Here is a 23,387-nt window from a genome sequence, read left to right on the forward strand (position 1 = left end):
CACGCCGCCCCCCCGAATCTTTTCGTCCGAGTAGTCAGTTACTCAGAAAAAGCGGTGCTCGAGTGCAAAAACACCCGAACCGAGTACGTTCGCTCATCTCTAGTACTCAACGCAAAGCATAGACTAAAAACTAATAGCGCTATTACTTCTGTAGAGGGAATGGCTACAGGGAAAGTAAGGACACCCCATGTAAAGTTTTAAAGTATGTAAACTGACTGGGAGGAAAGTTTTCCCACTCCTCTATGGAGAATTATTTTTGTTTAGCGGGGGCAATATTTGAGGGGCTTCTGGTATGCACAGTCCATATTAATGCCCTGACAGCATGGGATTTATATCCAAGCTTGGCCTTTTACGAACCCTCCCTTACTTTATTTTCTTCCATTTCATGATGGATTTAATGCCATATTTAGGGTCATTGTCATGTTCCTAGATCCACTTTCAGCTGATCTTCACTCTTTTAGCATTCTAACATCTTTTAAGCATCGTCTGGTATAACAAAGAATTTTTAGTCGGTTCTATGATGGTGAGCTGTCCTGCTTACCTTATAGTTGGCCGAACTATATAACTTCTAGAATAACCCCAAACCATAAAGTTTCCACTACTATGTTTTATTGGTAGTAAAAACAGCCAGGGCCTGATGGGACCAGTGTTGTTACATATAACCTCACACTGCAGCTTACCATGCAGAAAAGCCCCAGTCATTGATGAAAAATAGCTAAAAAGCAGCCAAAACCGAAGATCAATACATCACCCAATAGGGGGTAGCTTAAAATAGATTTTCCGTGTTAAAGGGGTTATCCCATGATAAATTTTTTTAAATTATCTATTCATAGGAAAGGAAATAAAAATGTGATTGTTCGGGGTCTCGCTGCTGAGACGGTCATTGATCCCTCACTGTGGGCTCACTGCATCCATCTACAGTGATGTGGAGGTTGAATGGAGTGGCGGTGGGGCTAATGGAAAGTACAAGCGCTCAGCTATCTCTAGCAGTACCATTGAAGATTAACGGAGCAGCACCGCACATGAACAGCCGCTTCTCCATTCGAGGTCCTACTTGCCGCAAGGATTGCGGTGAGCCCACAGTAAGGAGGAAGGGGGACATGGGACCCCCATTCTTAGGATCAGTGGGGATCTTAGCGGTAAGACAACCCCTGATCAGAGTTTTACCACCTATCCTATGGATAGGTGATGAAAGTTTATTTTGGGATAATCCCTTTCAAGCTGGTTTCACATATAGGTTGTTGTAGTAGATTTTGATGCAGCTTTTTTTTGTAAAAGTCAGAAGTGGATTCAAGAGATATGAGAAACCTTAAAGAAAAACCTAACCTTCTGACAATGAGGGTGATCAATAAGAGGAATAGGTTGCCACAGGAGGTGGTGAGTTCTCCTTCAATAGAAGTATTCAGAGGCTGGGCAGACATCTGTCTGGGGTGATTTAGTGCATGCAGCAGGAGGCCCCTTCTAACTCTATGATTTTATGATTTCTACAAATTTCTGCCAAAGGTGCATGAAAAGCTTCCCCAAAACCCTGTGTGCGAAGCACTTGAAGACCTGTTTCACACTATATATTGTAACTAGAGATGAGCGAGCACCCAAATGCTCGAGTCCGTGTTATTCGAGCCGAGCTTTTCGTAAAATTCGAGAGCTCTACTCGAGTAACGAGCCCCATTGACTACAACGGGAGACCCAAGCATTTTTGTATGTGTAACGCAGGGTCCAGAGCTTTTTTTTTTTTTCTTGTGTCCCCCTCTCCCTCTCTCTCTCTCCCTTCCCGCCAGACCAAAAATTTTCGAATGACGCGCGCTGCGTCGCAGCGGGGAGGGGCCAAGACAGGCATGTCACAGTGGGGAGGAGCCAAAAGCTGAGGGGCGGGGTCGAACACGATTTGATGCTCGTTCGAGTAACGAGCACCATCGAGTACGCTAATACTCGAATGAGCATCAAGCTTGCCAGAGTATGTTCGCTCAGCTCTAATTGTAACACATCTCTTATACAGATGTATTACAGATGAAATTGCAGCAGTACTTGATTGGTATTTTTCAAAAAGTGGGCGGCGGCTGCCATTAAGGGGTGTGGCCATGCTGTCTGTATTTACTATCATCTGCACCTGAAACTGGTGTAGAGTATATCCAGAAACCTAATCTAGATCCTAGCTGGGATAGGTTTTCATCTGGCATATGGAGTTGCCGCCAGATGAAATAAATGTATTGAGAGGCTTGCGCTTCCTAATATATTTGTTGCTTATAGCAGCGTGCAGGCTTAGACTGGTGTGTGAAATGTTAATAAACTCCATTGTGTTAAGTTCCCTAGTAGGATTACAAATTACATTTTATTCATTAAAAAAGAAGTGTTCACAGTAAAAAAAAACAAAAAATTTTTTCCCCACAAAAATGGTTTTGTTTTGCAAAAGCATTAAAAAATGAACAGATGTTCTCTTAACAAAACATATAATAAAGTTATATTTAAGTGGTATGGTAAACCTCATGTAAAAAATGCTAGAAAACAATAGTAGGATTGCCTCATTTTAAACGACGTAAAATTTAAATAATAAACCAATGGTTGCATTTTTTTCCATTCCCCTCTGAAACGGTGCTCTTGGAAAATACAACTTGTCCTGCAAGTACATGGCCACATACAGCTACAGAAAAAGGGCAAACTGTCTAAATATTAATGCTGATTGACTGTATCTGGGTAGCACATGACTGCTGTAGCCAATCAGAGGCTCTCTCTGAGGACACTCCTACCTATCACACAGACCAGTTACACCTAACAATTTACAGACTCCTTAGGTCATCGCTGTCCCCAACCTCTTCCTTATCTTGTCCCCATCTGGCTGCAGAACACTATAATAAACTCTCCTGATGTTGATAGCTCATGACTAGAGATGAGCGAGCACGCTCGGATAAGGCAGTTACTCGAGCATCGCTCTTCTCGAGTAACTGCATTCTTCTCCGATCAGGCTTAGGGGGGCGGCGGGGGGGCGGGTGGGGGGAGGTCTCTCACTCTCCCCTGCGCTACCCCCCGCCGCTCCCCCTGAGCCTGCTCGCTCATCTCTACTCGTGACTCAAACACCTACGGTTTTCTCCATCAGCATTTTGGAACAGATCGCACCCGGCACAAGTAGTAGATTTGAGACGCTAAAAAAGTTTCACTTGTTATGTATTTGCATATGTTTATGTGCATGTATATACACACATATGTTTGTGTTTTTATAAGTGTGGATCAATAGTATTTTTAGTTTCTTGATCTTTTTTTAATCCCCAAAATTTCTGAAATAAGAATGATTATATGCAAATTTAGATATATACTTTTTAGTTATGCACTTTCTAGATGAATATACACATTTTCTTGTGCTTTTTTGGGGACATATTTTGTGTTTCATTTCGCCATCATTTAACATTAAACTTGTCTAGTTTTTTATGTGTTCTATTTTTCTTTTTACCCCACAGTATTCTCTTCAGCCATAAACATTTATTTGGAATATTTATTTGTCCAAATACCTATGACTGTTGTGGTGATGTTTATTGCCTTGTATTGCTCTGTCTGATCATGCAGTATAATGTGGTTATTTATTGTTTGTTTGCTGTATATTTATATATATTTTGGGGGGGTTGTTTTCCTTTCCTCTTTTTTACACTTTCCTTCCCCCTACGCTATATACACACTGTATGTTGTATCTACCCTTCTTCTATATACTAGCTTCTCCCAGCATGAGCGATGATGGGATTGTTCAAACCGTAATGCGTATCTTTTACTGGCTTTTAATTCCCTAAATGAAAAGAGAAGTTGGATATTCCATCCTGTTGTCTCTCACAGCTTTCATTGGGAAGTCCTGCCAGGATACCAGCCTTGTTTTTCGTATCACTACAATATTTAACCTCTCTCTTTCTACTAGTATCTTTCCCTCCTCCTTTTACACATGGTCCTATCCCCATTACGAAAGAAACAGTCTGTTGACTTATCTTGTGCTGTCCTCTATCAGCCCATCTCTAATCTCCTGTTCACCTCCAAACTCCTGGAGCATCTGGTCTACTCCCGCCTAATAAGCCATCTCTCAGATGACTCTTGACCTCTTACAGTCTGGTTTTTGTCCTCCGCGTTCTACAGAAACTGCCCTTACTAAAGTGTCAAACTATCTCCTATGATGGCTAAATTAAACGGTGGTCACTCTCTACTGATCATCCTGGATCTCTCTGTGACGATCAACATGGTAGATCACCAAATTCTTCTTAGTATTCTTCGCTTAAGGTTGGCCTTACTTAGGCTGGGTTCCTACGGGGCGGAATCCTGGTGGAAATCTTGTGGTTTGGTCACAGCGAAAAAACGCGAGATTTCCGCCGGGAAAGCGCTGCTTCAAAACCCGCGGCACTTAGCCACGGGTTTTGGTGCAGCTTGGCTGCATGCTTCTCCATTGCGGCCAGCACTCCCATAGAGGAGAACGCAGCTGCAATGGAAAAAAAAAAAAGAATGGAAATGCTGCAGCCGGGGAATCCGCGTCGCGGCGATGGATTGGTCGTCCCGTGTTAATGAGATTTTTGACAAATCTCGTCCACATGGCTGGCTAATCCCGGAACTAGCTGCCGCAGGCAAATTTGCAGCGGCAAAATTCCGGACTGAATTTCCACAGCAAATCCGCCCTGTGTGAACCCAGCCTTAAAGGGGTTGTCTCACGCCGAAACGGGTTTTTTTTTTTTTATTCAATAGCCCCCCGTTCGGCGCGAGACAAACCCAAGGGATGGGTTTAAAAAAAAAAAAAAAAAAAAAGTTTATTACTTACCCGAATCCCGCGCTGCGGCGACTTCTTTCTTCCTTTACCAAGATGGCCGTCGGGATCTTCACCCACGATGCACCGTGGGTCTTCTCCCATGGTGCACCGTGGGCTCTGTGCGGTCCATTGCCGATTCCAGCCTCCTGATTGGCTGGAATCGGCACACGTGACGGGGCGGAGCTACGAGGACCAGCTCTCCGGCACGAGCGGCCCCATTCACCAGGGAGAAGACCGGACTGAGCAAGCACGTCTAAAAACGCCAGAAGACAGCGAATTTAGACGGATCCATGGCGACGGGGACGCTAGCAACGGAGCAGGTAAGTGAATAACTTCTGTATGGCTCATAATTAATGCACGATGTGCATTAATATGGCCATACAGAAGTGCTGAACCCCACTTGATTTCACGAGACAACCCCTTTAAGGATTCTGCTCTCATCTGGTTTTTCTCTTACTTCTGACTGTTTTTGACAATCCTATTTATTGGCTCAACTACTCCTCTTCCTTTTGGGTTCCTCAGGGGTTTGGTCTTAGTACTCTGTCTACAAAGACCCTATTGGGCAAACTGTTAGCAGATTTGGCTTTCGCTACCATCCCTACACTGACGACACCCAATTATATACTTCCCATGACATCACATCCTTGCTACTACAAAATTCAAGTGGTTGTCTGTCCGTTGTATCTAATAATATGTCGTCTCTCCAGCTAACACTGTTTCTCTCAGAAACTGAACAACTTTTTTTTCTGCCATCTACTACTTGACCTAATCATGTTCTCTCCATCTCAGTGTGTGGTACTACTATAACTCCTCAGCAGCACCCCCCCCCCCCCCCCCCCCCCCGGACTTGGAGTCATATTTGGCTCTGTTCTTTCCATCACCCATATATATAGTTGATCATCAAACACTCTTATTGTTGCTCTTTTCCACTCTCTGTTTGAGTACTGTAACTCGCTACTGATTGGTTTTCCTCGAACAACCTATCCTAAGGACAGCATCCATTGTTTTGTCCAGCCACATGATGCCTACCGCAGACAATCAGGTCAATTCCGAACACCCACAGTTTTAAGCACGCCTTAAAGATACATCTTTTTAGGGAGACCTGCCATATTCCCTAATCTTAACTGTTTTTCATTTACCTGTCTACTACACTTTCCCCTTGGAAACCTGAGTTCCTTCTTCCCACTGTGTTACTCACAGACCCTATTGCTCTTCTTTACCAGTTTATATGCAAATACTGCTGATGACTGGCTCATACAGCTTTTTTATGTGCATATATGTATAGCATCCTTTGTTTTTTTGGATTCTACATTTAAATGCCCCGATTTATTTTTTGGGCCCCCCGAACAACCCCCCTCGTAATGCGATCGGGGGTGGGTGAAGTTCCATTGTCATGGCAGCTTGCAGACTTCTGAATGACCCAGAACTGCCATGAATATATCAAAATACGGTATAATACAATACTGTTGTATTGTCTTTTACTGTATGAGCGAGTTCAAGGTCCCTGTGAAGACTTTAAAAAAAAAATTTTTAATTAGTCAAAAAAAACTTTTTATTAAATATTAGAAAAAATAAAAAGTGATTAACATAAAAAAAAAAATTCCCAGTCATCTTATATAAAAAAAATTAATACAAATTTGGTATCACTGCATCCACAGCCCGTACGAAATCGGAAAAATAGTTGGTATCACTGCATCCACAAAAGTCTAGATTACATTTAAAATGCATCAAAGCAAATGCAACGCAGTTGCATTTTTTTCCATTTCTCCCCACGTAGAAATTTTTTAAAGTTTTTCATCTCAGTACAAAAGGTGCCATTGGAAAATACAACCCGTATGGAACCGGAAAAATAGTTTTTTGCTTTTTTTTGTTTGTTTTTTTGTTTTAAAATGGGGAAGAAAAAAAGAAAACAAAGGGCTGCAGTGAAAAGGGGTTAAACATAATGATATCAGTATGGGCAGAGCCACAGTGCCCTGATGATAGCTAAAAAAGTGCTTTGTGGGTGTCAGTGGGAGCAGAAGCATCAGTGTGTTCTGCACAAGTGCAGCATTTACAGTTGAGTGTATTTTCGTTACCTACCAGCCTCTGTAACTTGCATTCTCTTGTCAAACAAATCGGTGTTAAACAGTTAAATGTAACTCCTGGAACCTCAGCATAAAAGAGCAACAAGTCTGCGTCTATCATAAGATGCTTCACCTATCGATCTGTGGGGAGGGAAGACGTGTGCTGAATTCCTTCATCTCCACCTGTCTGTAGTCTTGCAGAACTTCTTCCCCAGAGAGCCTGTTGCTGACAATTAGTAGCTTACCCTGCGTTATCAGTGCTGCCGGATCCATCCTGGCGTCTCCTAAATAACTCTGCTTGTACTGATGTGCATAATGGGTAATTTATCCCCAGCACCCTGCTCACCTAATCTAACCCGACTCGGAGCAGAGGCCGCTGCAGACAAGATGAAAAACCTCATGCAGGAGCTGCACAAAATTACTTTTTGTTGCTTAGACAAATACAACTTATTGTCTTCTGCTTCATCTTAGGCTTTGGGTATCCGCTGACCAGCTTGGCAATAGCCATGATTTATTTCCTTCCTTTTGTGTATTGACAACAAGGCAGATAAGCAGAAAACATGAGATTCTAGAAACTGCAATAGAAGATTAGAGTACATGTGCTTTAGAGGGAGAAGCGCTTACAAAATCCACTGCTTAGAAATGCAATGCCACAGTGTGTATACATGCTGCTTCCAGGGCTTCTTCGTGCCGCAGCTCGGGTGCTCATGATGTCTTTTCACTTTGGCTGGATTCTGAATAGTGGTTCCAATGGCTAAACAAGAAGTCTTACAAGTAATCATGGGGATCCATATTAAAATGTTGATATGGTCCCCTTCAGCGATAAATTACTTCAGGACATACAGAGCATATGAATATTTTGCTCATCTGGAGGTAATGTAATCGTAGTGCTACTGTATAATGTACGCAGTGATGTCATTGTAGGGCACGCAGTGATGTCACAGTCCCATTGTAGGACATGCAGTGATGTCACAGTCCCATTGTAGGGCACGCAGTGATGTCACAGTCCCATGGTAGGGCACGCAGTGATGTCCCAGTCCCATTGTAGGGCACGCAGTGATGTCCCAGTCCCATTGTAGGACACGCAGTGATGTCACAGTTCCATGGTAGGGCACGCAGTGATCTCACAGTTTCATGGTAGGGCACTCAAGGGTGTCAGAGTCCCATGGTAGGGCACGCAGGGTAGGTCACAAAAGAAAGATAATACACATAGTTCGTAGCATTACAGGGATTCGCATAATGCATGTTGTAACATCAAAACATAGAAATAATGCAAAAAATGATTTCACAGTTCAGGAATAATGCACAAGAGGATATTGCAGTATAGCAATAGTATCCTTTAGGCTCACAGTAATCTGCTTTTAATGGGCTATTCCATGGCTTTAAAAAATTTTTTTCAATTCATCAATGATGATCAACAAGAAACCGCCACTGGGATCCCTGTCGATCAGCTGATTCCTAGGGCTGCTGCCCAGGTTGGTATTGAAGGTGCAGCTCCCGTCAAATTCAGTGAGAGCTGCACTGCAGTACCAACTCGCACCACTGCGCTCTGGTCAGCGCTTTCTGCTTCCTGTGCTGACCACAGTGACTGCGGCCCAGGAATCCACTAACCATTGGGAATCCAAGTAGTGAGTCTCCGCCGATCATCTATTGATGACCTGATGGTTATAGAAAAGTTTTACAAGGTCCCAGAATACCCCTTTAATTTTCCATGTACCACTTCCATCATCTCTAGTAATCCTGAACCTCTGAGTGTTGGTGGGCCTCCCTATAGATGGACTGTTATGTCTGGTAGTTACTCATGAGTACAAGCACTATAAATTGTGCACTAATGAATAGGGTTGTCAACTGCATTAGCAAAAATGGGTATCCTAAGTCATGCGGTAGGCATGTCTCACTTCCCTCAGTCATTCATTGAATGCGTTTAGCATGTTGTTAATAGAGGGTGCACATTGTGAGAAATCAGTCAGCTGTATGGTAGAACCGGGGGCACTTATGGACATTTTGTCTTGACCTAATCATAAACCTTTACCCCCTATTCTGTGAGCAATGAATATTCAGTATGTTCACGTTCTGAAAGAACATATATGCAACAATGTTTTGTGACGTCTACATGTTTTGTTTTTTTCCTTGGGAGAATATTAATGGAGTTTTATGTAAATTGAAGGAGTAGTACCAAAGTGTAAAGCTGTTCCCTATCCATAGGATAGGGGAAATCTTTGGTGGAAGTCTAACTGCTGGGACCCCCACTGAACCTAAGAACAGAGGTCCCGCTGGTCCCAGCATGAGTGAAGAGGAGGTTGCTCATGTATGCTGCATTCAAGTGGGGACTGTTGGGAACCCCATTCTCTGGATCAGTAGTTGGACCCCCACCAATCAAAGAGTTATTTCCTTGTAAGCCCTGATGTATCTCAGAAACTAAAGTCTTGATCCTAGTTCCCCCTGCCGTGTTTCATCATTGTAACAGTTCTAATATTGGTTTCGCATTCTCCTCAAAAGGAGAGAAAAAAATCCTAAAACAAAGCAACAGAATTACCTGTAAGATTTCCTGTAAACGGAACCCTGTGTGGATGTTAATTGTTATGTTTTTATTGTGTAATTACATTATTGCACCCCCTGCAAGAGGAATTTTCTGGCTGATCAGCATGTAATAATTCGCTTATCTTTTTCCCAATCAAATCAGTTGAAACTAATGGCCCATTTAGACAGGATGAATATCGGGTAAACTATGCCCAACACTCATCCCCGCATACACTCACTTCCGTGCTGCTGCACAGGAGCTAGTATCGCTGGCTCACAGTGAGGAGGCTGCAGGAGATATCTCTCCTCTTGCTCCCCCGCCCCTCTCTATTGACTTAAAGGGGTTGTCCCGCGAAAGCAAGTGGGTCTATACACTTCTGTATGGCCATAATAATGCACTTTGTAATGTACATTGTGCATTAATTATGAGCCATACAGAAGTTATAAGAAGTTATTCACTTACCTGTTCCGTTGCTGGCGTCCTCGTCTCCATGGTGCCGTCTAATTTTCAGCGTCTAATCGCCCGATTAGACGCGCTTGCGCAGTCCGGGTCTTCTTCTTTTCTGAATGGGGCCGCTCGTGCCGGAGAGCGGCTCCTGGTAGCTCCGCCCCGTCACGTGCCGATTCCAGCCAATCAGGAGGCTGGAATCGGCAATGGACCGCACAGAAGCCCTGCGGTCCACCGAGGGAGAAGATCCCGGCGGCCATCTTCACCAGGTAAGTAAGAAGTCACCGGAGCGCGGGGATTCAGGTAAGCAGTGTCCGATTTTCTTCTTTAACCCCTGCATCAGGGTTGTCTCGCGCCGAACGGGGGGGCTGTTGAAAAAAAAAAAAAACAGTTTCGGCGCGGGACAACCCCTTTAACATAGCGGCAGTTCAATACTGAATGACTGCTATTTTACACTGAGCGGTCAGCTCATCGTCCATCGTTTATGCAGCATAAATGATGGATGATGAGCTGAACGATCATCGCTTGGTGTAAATAGCAGCCGTTCAGTACTGAACGGCCGCTGTGTTAAGTGAATGGAGAGCGGAGGGGAGAGTGAGGATAGAAATCTCCTCCAGCCTCCCCGCTGTGAGCCAGTGATACTAGCTCCTGTGCAGCAGCAAGGGAGCAAGTGTGTGCTGCGGTGAGTGTCTGGCATCGTTTGTCCGTCAGTCGTCCTGTCTAAATGGGCCTTAAAAAGTTATCCCCTTACCTTGTGGCCATCTCTGGATAGGCGATAACTTTAGATCTTGGCACAAACCCTTTAAGATTAACCACTATGTAAATAAATTCTAATATAAGCACTAATATACTTTGTGCTTCATTTCTTTACCTTTATGCTGCCTGTCCACGGCCGTGATGAAATATCGTCGCAGGGGAGGAGCACTGACAGGTCTCCGCGATGAGCCTATCTAATAGATAGACTCACCATGGAGAATCGCAACAAATCGTAGCATGCCGCGATTTGAATCCCACAAGCGGAGAATCGCTATGATTCTCTCCTCATGGACGTCAGGCTGCGTTTTCCATAGTTGGCCTATGGAAAGCATTCACTGCGTTACCCAGGGCCGGATTATTGCCGCAGATAACACAGTGACATATCGCTCGTGGACAGGCAGCCTTATTAAGATATGTTTGCTATCAGTGAGCAAGTACACTCCTTATATTCAGGCTATTTAGCTTACAGAGCATTGCCTAGACTGGATACATTTGTATCCACTAGAGCACTATGTATAGATTTACAAACTGAAAATCTGGGTGAGTTGAATTGTAGCAAATGTAGGGTTGGCTGTCGGAGTCCTCGCCATTGCTTGATTTCTCTTACTACTACTGCAGTGTTTCTTCCCATTACTGTAGTTGCAGAACATCTAGAAGGATGCTATTTACAGGTGATCTCTTTGGTATTCCACACTGAATGCACCTGGCACACATCATGTCCTGTTCTTGGTTCCACGTCCATCATAACCTTTTCCACCGGTGTCCTCCACTAGATGGACACATGTGACACTACTTGAATTTAAATAAACCACATGCACTTCTGGATATATATTGGAATTGCTCAAATAGCAATTTCCTAATATGAATTTAATAGAATTTGTCTTCATACCTGCAGGTACAAAATATAGGATAACTCAGAATTCCCCGCTTGTATCTGTAAATGGGGTGTAGACAGTTATTTACTGTACCCCGTTAATCCTTGATACTGTAACGGTATTCACATTGGGCATTTATCTCAAGGTCTTTATTTTGCAACATGGATCTAATTTTTAGCACTAACTGGTCAATATAACGTATATATATTCATGTTGGAAGTATAGCAATGAATAAGAGCTCTGTTCGAAACATGTAAGCGCAAAAAGAAAACACACATTTTTTGGAAATGTTTTTAACCATGATGTCAAAATAAAATACTGTTTTTAATCCTGGTATCCACGGACGTGCCAGAGGTTTTTTTTCTTCTAAACCTTTATATATGTTACAGGAGGAGAGAAGGGAGAGTTGGGCCATGATGGAAACCTTTATATATGTTACAGGAGGGAAGAAGGGAGAGGGGGGGGGGGGGGGGAGGGGCCATGATGGTAACCTTTATATATGTTTCAGGTGGAGAGAAGGGACGTGGTTGAAACATATATATATATATATATATATTACAGGAGGAGAGGGAGGGGCCGTAATGGAAGCCTTTTATATATGTTACAGGAGGAGAGAAGAGAGAAGGGGGCCATGATGGAAAATATAATATAGCAACATCAGGAAATATTCTTTTACTGAAGGAGTAGTAGATGCTTGGAAACATTTTCAGCAGATGCGGATGAAAAAGCAATAAATAGAAGTAAGCTGCAAGGGATAAGCATCTATCCTAAGGCCGCCTGGGAGCCTGCAGCGGAATCCAACCCTGTGCCCGACCGGCGGCCGCGTGTACCTGTATTTAATCTGCATGCGGATGGTCTGGGCGGCTACAGTACAATTAGCAGAGCGGTGCATTGTAAGGGCGCTTTCACAAGAGACAATATATTCTGCAGGATACTGTGCAATATTCTGCTGGCAAAATTTGCACCAAGATTTTGATGCGGAATTGCTGGCAGAATTCTGCCATTTTCAATCTTGCGTCAAAATCCAAATGTTAGATGTTCTACGCTGTGGAATATTTCTTCCTGTGTGAAGGCGCCTTAAGGCTGCCTGCCCACGGGTGTTACAAAATCCCGCAACAGAGCCGCCGCCTGGGAGCAGAAGCCAGCAGACGGATCTCGCGGTGAACCTATCTGACAGGCTCACCGCGGAGAATCACAGCAGTTCGCAGCATGCTGTAAATTGCCAGCCGCGAGCGGAGAATCGCTATGATTCTCCACTCATGGACATCGGGCTGCTCTTTCCATAGCAACACTATGGAAAGTGTTCACTGCGGTCCCAGCGGCCGGATTATCGCCACGGGGAATGCAGTGAAAATTCGCCCGTGGACAGGAACCCTAAAGAGTAGAGTGCCTCCGTGTCATCACATGGCCAGGACAGATGAAATGCTCCTTTTGAATGCCTGTTAGCAGAGATCTTGAAAACCTTGAGAAATTGATACAGAAGGTATATTAGAAAATAGAAGAACTTTTCACTATACAGTGAATAACATGAAATTGCTGAAATGAACGAATACCACTTTAAAGAAGAGTGCCGGATTTCTCGCGTCTGATCTGCATTTATGAGGTTTGCTCCAGACTCTGGTGTTATATATGACTATTCTCAGTGCTGCCGCAGCGCACCGACTTATTATATCGGCTACAGAATCAATGCTGACCTTCCTGTGTTATGCATGACTGTAAAATCCCAGATTGCAGAGAATAAAATGCTCAGAATTTTCTTTTATTCAACTTCCCATTTGAATAGAACGTCTTCCAGCAAGCTAGTTCCAGAAGATATATGTGACACTTTCATTTGCGCCGCACTAACCTTTATTGGATCATTGTCTGGTCATGATAATGTTAACCAAAAAGAAGGGAGACTTTTTTTCCCCATAAAGCAAGGCGCCTCAGCCGCTGCTCGGGTGGGGTTTATTCTGCCTGTTTTATGTTATTGCTATTAGAGGACACTAGCTCATTTGTTTAGCAGCAGAAGACAATTACTGCAGGGCCTTTTACAAGTTCCTATTTCGGATCTGCATCTGACCCCTTCCGTTCAGTGCTCTGGCATTAAACCGGGCGATGAACTCCTCTCTCTTCCGTTCTCCCCTCCTGAAAACCACACGCCTTTCACAGTCTTGTCTATTCATCTCACTGCTTCAGGACCATAAAGAGAATCTAACTTGCTGAGGGGTCAGTTGGCTTTTAGGATTATATACAGGCCCAACCAACACTTCCCAGGTGATTAGAAAGGTAAGTTCAATTAAAACAAAGGTGTTAAGATTGATTTATTAGCAAATAAGTTTCCTGAATGCATTGACTATTGTAAAAAAAAAAAAAAAAAAAGGCAAATTCTGCAGCAAAATTGGTGAATTTCTCTTGAATTTTGAAATAGTATTTCGCTAATGGTCCCAGCTAGGGTGAAGAGTATGCGGCACCCAGGGGACAAACCTCTGACATTACATCTCAACCATTGTGTAGAGTGGCTGATAATGCTTTAGGTATCGGGATATGGTGAACACTCAACCCTTTCCAACCCACTGTCTGACGTCTAATGACATTATGATTTAAGGCTGTACAGCTCTGATGTTGGCAGACGTCCGTTGGGGTTCTCTTACTGTATATTGCCAGCCTCTCTGCTGTCAGAGCCTATCCAACGTGTCACCACATGCAGTACTGGCTTTAGCCAGCATATAGCGCCATTGTATAACAGCAGAAAAAAAGTAAGCCTCCTAGGAAAACCAGGATTCAATTTGGATTGGAAAGGGTTAACAAATGATTGCCCATTTGACCACTGAAGGACTTCCAACGGTGGAGGAAATGCATTCTGAAAAGTAGAAGAGGTATTAAAAAAATGAACTTTTTAAGTTTCGAGTCCGTGACCTTGGAGTTCCTACTACCAGCAGCGAGACAACTATTTGGTCCTCTTCTACATGCAATAGCCCCCCCCCCCCCTATTTTTCCACCGTTCACTCCTGAGTCATAGGGCACTTGCTTCATTATGACATGAACATTCTGCCATTAATGTATCCTCTTTAAATCTCCATCACTTGTTTCCTATTGCAATGATATTGTTTTCTTGAGCCCAGCACAGTAATTCCAGAGTTTGTGTTCACGCTCTTGCGTTTTACTGCTCCGTTCTTTATACCACTCCAGCTGTACCTCCTTTCTTCATGAGTACTGTATTTTTTCACTTAGGTTTATTCCCTGTACCATAATTGTATATAATCATTTTAAGCATATGAAAGAGTACATTGCTATCGCAGTGCATGCAATTATAATAAGCATATAATTTCCTACCCATCTGTGATCTTTAAGTAGCGCTAAAGTTTGCTACTTTCACCAACTTTTCCTAGACTCTGCGAATGCAATTTACAAATGATTCACTTAAGTGTGCTCTATGTTGTTTGTCTGCTTTGCATTTCTCCCAAAGAATAAATGGGAAAGCCAAAAAGTTGTCACTTTTTCATAATTGCAAAGCGAAAACCTGCAGGCTGTAGCTCCTAGTGAAGCTCTGATTGACATGAGTTCTATTGTTAGTAAATGGGAAATCTGTCATCTTTGTGATACTTTGAAATACTTTTACTGTAATATAATAATCCTTAGTCATATAATACCCCGGTGCTTATAATGCAGAGCACTGTGCTGATTCCTAGGGGTACAATGCCTGCTGTACAGACTACAAGTTAGATAGAAGAAGAGTCTGCTTTGCTCACATACTGAACCTTCAGACTTTGCTGGGAGGCTTTGACTTACCAGCTTCCTTGAACACAGATTACATTAAAGTTTAAAGTGAAGCTTCAACTTTTCAGCAACTTTTTCATATAAAGTTAAAAAAATTGCTATGCGCATAGCCGATTTATATTTTACACTTAAAGGGGTGTTCCATGAAAAGAACATATCCCTTTTATACTGTGCATCTGATCGGTCAGGAGAACAGGAGTCCCCATTTGGGGTAACGTAAGTGTCGTGGCATGGTGGCCTCAACACAGGCCAAAGACCTGTTGTCTTGTTAAAGGGGTTGTCTCGCGGCTGCAAGTGGGGGTTATACACTTCTGTATGGCCATATTAATGCACTTTGTAATATACATCGTGCATTAATTATGAGCCATACAGAAGTTATTCACTTACCTGCTCCGTTGCTAGCGTCCCCGTCGCCATGGATCCGTCTAATTCTGATGTCTTCTTGCTTTTTTAGACGCGCTTGCGCTGTGCGGTCTTCTTCCTGGTGAATGGGGCCGCTCGTGCCGGAGAGCTGGTCCTCGTAGCTCCGCCCCGTCACGTGTGCCGATTCCAGCCAATCTGGAGGCTGGAATCGGCAATGGACCGCACAGAGCCCACGGTGCACCATGGGAGAAGACCCGCGGTGCATCGTGGGTGAAGATCCCGGCGGCCATCTTGGTGAAGGAAGAAGGAAGACGTCGCAGAGCGGGGATTCGGGTAAGTAATAAAAATTTTTAATTTTTTTTTAACACATCCTTTGGGGTTGTCCTGCGCCGAACGGGGGGGCCTATAGAAAAAAAAAAAAACCCTTTCGGCGTGAGACAACCCCTTTAAGCAGGTCAGGGGTTAAGAGTTCTGCTGGTGCTATCTTCCTTTGCTGCATGGATGCATGCTGGATTAGCCATGCCTGGGAGTAGGCTGGAGGTGTGGTTTTCTATTCATTCTGCCAGTTTTCAGGTGCAGGGGGGCTATATATTCCCACCCACCCCTGGTGACCAGTGCTGCTTATTCCGTTTCATGGTGGAGCTCTGCTGTGCTGGGTGTTTTTCCACGTGCGGATAAGTTGCTGTGGGTTATTTTCCAGTTGTATTGTTTGCTTTTCATTTCTCTTTTTGCTTTGTGTGTCACTTCATCCCCCGCAGATGTGAGGCATTTTTATATTAAAAGCACCTCTCATCACTTCGGGTAAGCAGCGATCAGCTGCCGCGGAGCATTGTTTTCAATGGGTATAATTCACGTCGCGTGCACAGAGCATGTAGTGCAGTTCTGCCACAAGCCCCATTGAAAACAATGGGAGATGCGTTGCCAGCGCATGCCCAAAGATAGGACGTGCTCTCGCTCATGGATTTTGATGTGAATCCACAGTGAAATCTGCAATAGATTTCATATATGTTACATGGAATTCACCTGTTCACTGAAAGACATGCTACAGACTTAAAAACCTCTGTTGTGGCATGTCGTGGGTCTTGGTTGACATCATGCCATCCGCCTCGGCCTGTGTGTCTGCTGACATGAACACTTCATCTGCCGGTGTGGGGTTTGATTGGTCAGTAAGTAGGTGGCTCCCCCAGCTGGCCAATCAACCATTACTGAAGTATATTGATTCAGCTGCCCTCTCAGAGGGCACCAGTTATTCGTCTTCATGTTGTAGTTCTGCTCCTGTCCGTTTCCTCCTGGTGTCGTCATGCCTTCAGATACGTCCCTGCTGTCTTTACATATACAGGGCCGCCCTTATCAGGGTTTCCGTATTAGTATGACCAGGCTGGCTTTCTCTTTCCCCACTTTCTAGTTTCTGTAAAAATAGTTTTAATGTGGATGTGGAGTTGGTCCAGGGTTTTGGTGTTTGTTTAAACCATAGGGCCGCTACTAAAAAGTGATTCCAGGATTAGTGAGTATTATTTAAGGTTGTCTGCCATGGCGCATAACACAATACCGAAATCTTACTGAAGTGTCTATTACTAGAGGCAAGTTAATAAAAACTTGGGGTGATCTTGGCAGTGTAAGCGTTTCCTGATTTTCTTTTGTATAGTATTTAGTTGCCAAAGAAAAGAATTAAGTGACAAATATCCAAGCCTTTCATATCTCGCCATTGCATCGGCTATGCCCTTCTTGCTGTAATGCAAAATATTAAAAAGATGCTGTCAGCAGGGCAGTGGCTTTGTTTCCTGACACTTTATTAAAATGTGAACCGTATTTCAGATTGTAATCTTCCATTGAGCAGAGAAGGAGATGAACACTTATTTTTCCCTTCTACTGCAGCTCATTTGTTATAGGAGTCTTCAGCAGAAAGAAAAGAGCTGGAGCCTCCAACACTTAATGTCATCTCTGAAGCAGATCTCCTGATGAGCAGTAACAATTTGTGATGTCAACATGACTTGAATTCAGACAATCTGCAGTTCTAATGTAATCTGTATTGCTGGGGTGGGGGGGGAGCAACGTTTACGTAATAGCCAACATTAGTCAAGTTGGGAAACCTCACTGAAGATATACATGATGTAGTCGGAATTGTGTAGGTAATATGTAGCATAGAAAGACATCGGAGACTGATTTATTTACAGCCTTATATCTTACATGTACGAGATGTGGGGGAGGACAGAATGAAAAGATGAGTATAGTCTAGTAGTATATTCTCAGTGTGCTGTAGAAACCTTTTTAATTGGACTGTTTTACAAAAAGCAATTTATAGATGGCGCTAGAGAGACCTTTTTTTTTTTTTTTTCTAATCTACCCCCCACCCCCCTTCCTTCCTCTGGGGGAGTGCTTACTTTTCCCCAGGAAACATTGTCCGCAAGACTCCCTTGTAGTTACATCTCCATAGGTAGAATCGGTAATTTTCAGCAGTACTACTAGGTTACTGTCATGGTGTGGCTATTGTAATATGTTTGTAACTCACATAATATGCCAAGTTGGCACACGGACATAGTTGTTTTGTGCTGGGAGACAAAGAGTTAACAGCTCCTTGCTATTAATTAGTTGATTGGCTGGCTGGGGTAATGGGCAAGCCAGCCAGTCAGGAACTTTGGTTATTTAAACCACCTCCTCTGAGCGGAGGATACCGGTTATACTATCCTGTACCCTGGTCTTGATTAGTAGTAGAATGGGTAGTGTGGAGTGGTGTGGTTATTCTGGGCATTTTAGATCTTCAACATTTTTCATCTCATGTCTATGCTTATTATTGCTCAATTATTGTATCTCCTCTCAGGTGTTCCTTGTGTGTTACTGGACTTATCTGACTTGGCCTGTACCTGGTTTTAATTTCTATCCCTTATGCCTTTTAGGGTCATTTCAGGAAAGACCCAGGTTCTTATTGTGGGGTCGCCCTTATCAGAGCGGGGGCACCAGTTGTTGGGCAGATGGTTCACTTTTACATAGGGAATAGGTCCCGTTCCTTGTCTTTTGTTCTGGTGTGTGTCTCATCTCTATCACTTTTCTAGTCTTTGTGGTCTCTGTCCTGGTCAGTCGTGACTGTAATAATTGTTGAGGCTTGTAATCAAGCAATCGAAATTTTTTGCTCTGTCATATCCTCTCCAATGTATAAATCCACCAAGTACATTAACTGACCATGTGAACATGAACCTATATCGCTTTTGTTCTTTCTTTTTACATGCCAGCATCCTACACATTACTTTTGGTACATTGTATGCAAGTCAACTTCTACTTTGCATTGATAATATTCCTTTGCTAAAGCAGCCTGTTACTACACTGATCTAACACTAGCTAATCAGAATGGACATGGTCAGACTGGCTTCTCATAGCGGGACTTCATTATTTTTCTCAGCATGTTGGAGCCAGAAGCAAGAAGGGTTCTGTTAAGTGAACTCTGTTGCTTCTGACTTTCCAACACTACAATGAAAGAGATGGCAAGGTACAGTATGTCAAAATAAAAAATGGTCCAGGTTCATGGGGACATTGCCAATTAAAAGTGTTTTCCCATCACATGCATTGATAGCATATCCACAAGATATGCCATAAATTTCTGATAGATGCAAATCTCACCCCTGGGATCCATGACTATGTCAAGAACCAATGTCCTGAAAGAGTACGTTGGTGTTTCCAGAAATCCCATAGAAGTGAATGGAGAGACCCCTGTGCGTGGCCACCTCTTCATTCATTCTTCACCTGGAACGTTTTGTGACCTGCATCTATCAGACCTTTATGGCATATGCTATGGATGTGGCAAACTTTAGGCTCCATACACTTTCATAACATGTAGATGCAATATAATTCTATTATTCCTCATCCCAACAAAAAAAAGGGAGGTAAACCTCATGGTGATATTCCTCAACTCTTTCTTTCTTGTTCTTGGCCTCCTTATTCTACTTCCGCTCCATGCAAAGATCTCTTTCAGATTTGCTGCTCCACCGCTCTACTCCTCTTGGTTCTATTAGGTAAGTTTTTAGTTCCTTGGTGTATCATGCAGTAGTTCTGGATGCCGTATATACTTAGTTGCGCTGTTATACTTGTTTATCCATTTCTGGTTTCTGCATTGGTTCATACCTGTCATACTTCTCACTCACTTTTGTATCTCTTATTTTGAATGGAAAGAGTGCTGAAGCCTTGTTCTTTTGATCTTTGTTTGACAATAATTCAGAAGGAAGCTAAATGATTTATTTACAGCTTAATTATTAAAGCTTCGTCAGTCTGCAATTGTTTAAAAATAAATGTCAAAGAAACTTTCTTTTACATACTCTGGAAGTTTTTATATTCTTTTTTTCAAGAAGTTAAAGCATACAGCATCAGATATAGTAAATCCGTACACCTTAGTGGACACTAAGCCCTATTTACACAGGACGATTTTCACTCAAAATCCACTCAAATGATGGCTTTTGAGCGATAATCGTTGCGTGTAAATGCTACCACCGTTTGTTTTTCGGACGAACGACGATTGTATGTTTGAGTTTAAAATCCAGCGTTCGGCTGGGCAGCTGACAGTAGGTACCACACACTGTGATTCTCCATGGGAGTGCTGATAACATTGTTTTCAGCTGCAGTCCACAGCTGTAAGCAGAGAGCAGACTACCTGCTATAATCTGCATACAGCAAAAGGAGGCTCATTTACATGCAAATGAAGGTAATAAGCTACTAATGGACATTAGCAACTTATGCAAAATTTTCACTCATACTGTCATTCTCCCGATATTTGGCCGAATTTTGAGCGATCATGTTTGTCTGTAAATGGGGCTTTAGCAATGTATTTTTTCCATAACGGTGTAGCCATTGTAAGTGTAATTTTTGGAAAAGCCATGTTCTACTGAGCCCTTGTTATATGATGGAAAGTGACTAGCAGCATTTTTAGTTTTTCTTAAAGAATAATTACCGTTGTTGCATACATTTATGATGACCCTCCAGTCCTCCTCATTTACAGTTGCCTGTTTTAAATGTTGTACCACTGGTAATTGTGTAGACCTGTTCCATCCATGTTTCCATAGGTAATGTATGGCGAATGGCATAATTCCTGGGTTAGTAATATTTGGTATCATGGAAATGACAACCCCCCGCTTAGCACAGCGCGTCTATTTTTTTTTTTTGCTTTTTTAACTAAAATATTTCTTCACCTTCATCTTTATTTGTTTCTTCTCAGTATCATACAAAAGGGAAGTTAGACTCTGAGGAAAAAAACACTGCATACAGTTGTGGCACATATTTCAATTTTTGACCTGCTCTTCCCAGGTGAGGACGGCTCCATGTTATTTTTCTGGTTGACAATGTAGTGTAGAAGCTTGTGTTATCACCGTAGAAAGTGCTTTTCATCTTCTACCAGCCCTTTCTGACATTAATGTGAGGACTTGCTTCATCTGTGTTACTTATTGTCATGGCAGCAGATTTGGATCTGCTGTATCACAAAACCAATTTGGCTTAAGGCTACACCCTTTAACCCCTCCAGTGGGGATCTGGTCTTCACTGCAGGGGACCCCAGACTGTTAGCCAAGAAATAGTCTGTTATGTAGGATGGATGTAGATAGGACATAGTCATAGGAAAGTGCTGGAGTCAGGGCAAGCACAATACCTTTAGGTCTCATTAACAATGGGTTCCTATAGAAGCGTTCACATGAAAGAATATTGGGCACGCTAAATTCGCACACCTAACAAAGTTAGGACATGCGACCTTGCGGTCGCCTCTAAGCTCCGTGGTGCACGTAAAGATAAGACCTGACCTATCTTTGGGGCGTGCTTTTCTTAACTCCTATGGAAACTGGAAAGCACGCAGCACACACCTCGAATTGTGTGAATGGGCTACTTCAAGTAGCAGGAATTAACCCATTCACGCTGTCTTTAGTGCAGTATAACCATGATCTTTGCACGCCGCTCTATTGCGCGGCTACATCGCTAGTGTGAACAAGCCCTTACAATGTAGATGGCCAGGGGTCAGAGCAGCCAGCAAAGAAGGAAAGCTTAGTGAAATAATGAGCCAAGGTCTGGAAAGCAGGGTGTTGGTGGTAAGGGACGCCACCAGCCATGACCAGCAAGTGTAAATTATTTGCATAATTTTTTAAAATCTTCCCTTTTTAATAATTCTGGTTGATATTTTGGGGGCTTTAGAGCCAATTATTAGTTGTTCATAGAATTATGGTCTCAAATTTTAAAATGCTTTTTTCAGCTATAAAGTGATTATCCCGAAACAAATTAATATTCTAATTTGAGGGACTAAATATATTTAAGACCGAGTAATTTGAAGATTATAAATGTAATAGTTGGCTGCTGTCTAAGGAAAACATTAGCTAGAGTCAGACAGCGGGAACATTCCTCACAGCAATTTAAGTGATGCTTCTGCTTGAATTGATCTGAAGAAAACGCCACAAAACTTAAAGGGGTATTCCCATTTTATGGATTTATATCCCAAAGGATATTGTTCCTTAACTCCCATAGGAGTTCACCGCTTTACTGAACTTCATAGAGGCTGCAACGGGCATGACTTGGCGGTTACTGGACACCCATTCACCAGAAGTAGGACCCTTAGCGATCAGATGTTTATGACTAGAGATGAGCGAGCATCCAAATGCTCGGGTCCGTGTTATTCAAGTCGAGCTTTTCGTTAAATTCGAGAGCTCTACTCGAGTAACAAACCCCATTGACTACAATGGGAGACTCGAGCATTTTTCTATGTGGGACGCCGGGTGCCGAGTTTTTTTCCTCTCTCGGTCCCCCCTCTCTCGGTCCCCCCTCTCTCGGTCTCCCCTCTCTCTGTCCCCCCTCTCTCTTCCCCTCCTGCCTGCCAGACAAAAAATTTGCCATTGGCGTGCTGCGGCGGGGAGGGGCCAAAACTGGCACGTCACAGCGGGGCGGGGTCGAACATGGCTTGATGCTCGTTCGAGTAACGAGCACCATCGAGAACGCTAATACTCGAACGAGCATCAAGCTCGGCAGAGTATGTTCGCTCAGCTCTATTTATGACCTATCCCATGCAGATATGATTACCCCTTTAAGGAGGTGAATAACTTCAAAATAGAACTTTGCCTTTTTCCTTTCACAGCTGAGAAGTGGATAAGGATCTCGTCTCTGTTAGGCTTGTATGCTGTTAAGAGTTACACAATCATCCTGCAACACTCACATTTTATTTCATTAGAAGATCTGCCAATGCTCTCCCGAGAAGCTAAAAGAAAAACATATATGTCCAAACATCTGGTGAGCTGTTTTTCCAAGAAGTTGGCTTTGTTTTTCCATGGTATTAAGGGCTTGGCGTCAGACAGATATAAAACAAAATCAGGTTGAGCCCAGGAAGGCACAAAAATGACCTGTGACCGGAGGCTTTCATTATTGCTTCTGCTTTTTATGAAAGAGTTTGTTAAACTTTGCTTTGTGGACAACTTAAAAGGTTGAAAGGATTGTCACAGAGTAATGAGCACCAGCCGTAGGTACCCGATTGAGGAGTAGCAGCAAGCCGAAAAGGCCTCATGCGCTGTTCTAACCATTCTTGACCTACTTTACATTTACATAAAGAACAAAAGAGAATTAAAGATTGAAGATTGGCAGTCGATACATTTGAGTGTTCATAAAAGTTTTAGTGCGACTTTTTACTCTTATCCGAAGTTTAGGGTAATGCAGTTGATGGATGAATTTACACTGTGCACTAGGAGCAATGGAGGGGTCTGGCATGAGGACTCTTCACCTTGATGCTCTTCTTTTAGAGAGGCTGACTCACAGCAGCAACTCCTTCTTTTAGATGATCTGGCCTCTCACACCCAAGGCAAATAAGATTTTTGCCAATGGAAGTTTCTGTTACC

At 43.1% G+C, this 23,387-nt stretch overlaps 1 protein-coding gene across 6 annotated transcripts in view; it reads left to right on the forward strand.

Annotated features, from left to right (window-relative positions):
- Positions 1 to 23,387, forward strand: part of TSPAN4 (tetraspanin 4) — a 529,911-nt gene that overhangs the window by 58,059 nt on the left and 448,465 nt on the right. Inside the window, exon 1 of one of the 6 annotated variants that reach the window (XM_066583032.1) lies at positions 13,468 to 13,695. The exons of the other annotated variants lie outside the window; for them this stretch is intronic. The gene's annotated coding sequence lies outside the window, so the exon portion shown is untranslated. Of the gene's footprint in view, positions 1 to 13,467; positions 13,696 to 23,387 lie in introns of those variants that run through there. 6 annotated transcript variants of the gene reach the window in all.

The sequence above is a fragment of the Eleutherodactylus coqui genome, chromosome 11 (genome assembly GCF_035609145.1).
Source record: "Eleutherodactylus coqui strain aEleCoq1 chromosome 11, aEleCoq1.hap1, whole genome shotgun sequence".
Taxonomy (NCBI): domain Eukaryota; kingdom Metazoa; phylum Chordata; class Amphibia; order Anura; family Eleutherodactylidae; genus Eleutherodactylus; species Eleutherodactylus coqui.